Consider the following 3,219-nt stretch of genomic DNA (forward strand, 5'->3'; position numbering starts at 1 on the left):
GGATCCGGCAGTTTCAAGACTGCCCTACGCTGGTGTACCTTGCATTTATGGTAAAAGGAGATAGAGGAATCATGAAAACACCCATGTCTCGAATTAGTTGTTTAATAAATTCGCCATTGTTGATATCTTTTGAAGGAAAAGCTATGCAAAATATTTACAACCACTATTAATACTAACTACTTTCATTTTAATCATAACATTGGTGTAAATAAATGATATTTTAAAAATATTTTCTCAGGACAACTTTATGTAATGTAACGTATGTGCCATATGTCTATGTATATCTCTTACAATAACACCTCTTTTCTTTAGCAGTACTTGAACAGGTATAAAATTTGAATCGATATAACTAAAAAGGAATGCTGATTAAACAAAATGTATGAAAGAGAAAGTGCGAGATAGATACATTAATTTTGTCTCGGGTTATTGGAAATATGTTGGAAGCTATGAATCTTCTGTACGCAGTGTGACTCATGACAAATGTGTTGTGATTGATGCGTCGTAAAAGGCAATTAACAATAGATGCTGCCTTCAGGAGTCAAGGATGAACGCACGACGTTCTCCAGAGGGTCTGCCGTTTACGTTTTACTCTTTTATCCATACGAAAGCAACCTAGCACTAGGTATTGACCATTTTGGGAAAATCGTAGAAGCAAAAAAGGTCAAGTTGGAAACAGTTGCTTTCTAATACAAATGCAAAAAGGTATTGGCTTTGAAGTGCCCACCTTGTATATGACTTATTTTGTGTGTAAATCAATAGTTCATGTAAGCTAAAAATATCATCTTGGGTTGTCTCCTGTGGCGTTTCTTATCGGCAAAATTTCACAAAAGTATATATCACAGCATATTGTACATTCAGTAGTTTTATCATATGAAAAGTGATTAAATCGGATTATCATTCTGCAGAAAGTTCGACAGTTTCTTTAAAAGATTTATACGATATATTTTACATGAATTCAAATATGTTCTTCATGAGAAATCGTTTAAACATGATATGGGTCAGGAATATAATGACGAAATCTATATTTCACTAATTAGTCATAGGAAAGCATAGCCTGTAGATATACATTCAATGATTCAGATAACGAGTGTACAAAGTGTGCAGATCGTAAACAGTACTTCGAGAAATAAATTTGCATATTCATGACCACGGGTACATGGTTTGAAGTATCGTCCAAGAACGTTTGCTGTTGCTTAAGCTATAATGTTATTTAGATCTAGATCTTCCCATCGTACAACACCCAGATCATTGGAATTGTAATGACATATAACCATTCAGACACAAAAGGTACTGTTGTTAAATTGCAGCTGCGTTATTGGTAATGATAGCCTATCAATGGCCGGACTAAAACATTATAATATAACCTTAAACTTCTGTCAACTTATGATTTAAAAAACAGTCCTTTGATTTCAATTCTCGCCTTGAATGATATATCTTTGTTCAGTTTCTCCTTCCATTTACCGGATGAGGGAATCTTAAAATAAGCTTGGCGCAACAGATTGAAATATGGACGTTTATGTCTAAGGCCCCTTTCCTATCACGTTCATCTTTACAACACTTCACAGCACATGTCATGGCAGACAGATGGTTTTCGTCTTTAAACCGGAAATGGATGACATGTACAATACTTGGCTACTTATCGACACCATAAAATCTTGAGGAAACTCAGTGGGAATGCAAGATATAATCAACAGCTGTAACATAAAGGCCACTAATATAGTGCAAAGGTCCAAAAATAAACCGGAGACCGGATGCCTACTGACGCAGTCTAAAATTTAATTTATGTATGTCGTATTCTCTGCTCTGCAGGGGGGGGGGGGGGGGGCTACGCGGTCGTTTGAGAAGTATCAGGTAAATAATTTTTTTTCTTGTAATGATCTCATGATTCCAAAATGTTGGTTGTCAGAATTCCAAATCCAAACAGGGAAGCAAATGCAAAAATGAGTAAAGTCGGAAAAATTTAAACAATCTCGGGATTAAGTCTTGATTAGACTAGTAGCAAATGACCCAAGCGGGTATTGTGATTGAAAGATAGGGAGGCAGACGACAGCTTCAAAAGAAGTCTTCCGTGAATGTCATCGGGAATATCATTGACGCTGCGGGTGATAAAACGGCCAAGTAACGCCAAAAGCTCGAAGAATTAGCATCCAAATAAGTACAATTATCTTTTTGATGGATTTGTAGCTCCGGAGGGACACTTGTCTTTCAAGTTTAGTTCTAGTTCAATATCAAGGAATCAAGGCCTAGAAGTAATTTAGGAAGAAGGGCGTTGACAGAATGAATCTTGAATCGCTTCTCGGTATCTGATAAAGATACGATGCAAAATTCTTCTTCTTTAGAAAGTTGTACATACCTTAATAAGTGTATCATCGGTATGAACAGGGCGTAATAAAAACACTACCCAACGCGTGCGAAATTTGTAACGTTAAAAAATTATCAAGTTTCTTGGAACACAATTGACATCCTCTCTCTCGCAATAAGGTAGACAGGTAAGTGGAAATGTAGAATATCTGCCGCACGTGTATAGGTTTTACAACTGTAACCGCAGGGTACGGAAAGTGCTGACAAGGGGACACTCTGCACACTAGATGGAACGTGTGACCTGGAGCTTGCGCCTTTATTCACTGTTAGAGGGCCCACCCATTCATTGCCCCGATGACATCTATGCCATAACTACATGCCAATTAGGGACACCCCGGTTGAAGTCTGCTACCAGTCTAAATTTGTGGTCTTGTTAAGCTTGACGAGAACCCTTGATCATCACCCCGTCATCGAAGACTTTCAATCAGCCTAAAGTGGCTAGGCCAATCGAATATGCTGCAAAAGTACTTAGGCATAGGCTACTAATGTAAATTGCTGCTCTACACATAACATTTGCTGACGCTGTTGTGAAGACAATTGACCGTGTTCAAGCCGTCTGATCCGGCATGTTAAGTAAAAGACAAATTGCCGTTGCAAGACACTGTCAATGGAGCGCGCTAAAGTCGCCGGAGTTAATTGATACAGATTCGAACCTTTCCAAGACTGCACACAATGCGTTGTCCCATAGGGAGCTGCTACCTATATCATATTAGACGATTCGCTTTCCCGTCTACTGGAGAATGACTCTCCGCTTTGTACCTGAGGGTCAAAGATTCGGTTTGCCGTCTTAAGATAAATGACGCCTTACAAGTGTACCTGGGGCAGCAATTAAGGTATATCTATTTAAGGGATCACACT

This window comes from Branchiostoma lanceolatum, chromosome 10 (genome assembly GCF_035083965.1).
Source record: "Branchiostoma lanceolatum isolate klBraLanc5 chromosome 10, klBraLanc5.hap2, whole genome shotgun sequence".
Lineage (NCBI taxonomy): Eukaryota > Metazoa > Chordata > Leptocardii > Amphioxiformes > Branchiostomatidae > Branchiostoma > Branchiostoma lanceolatum.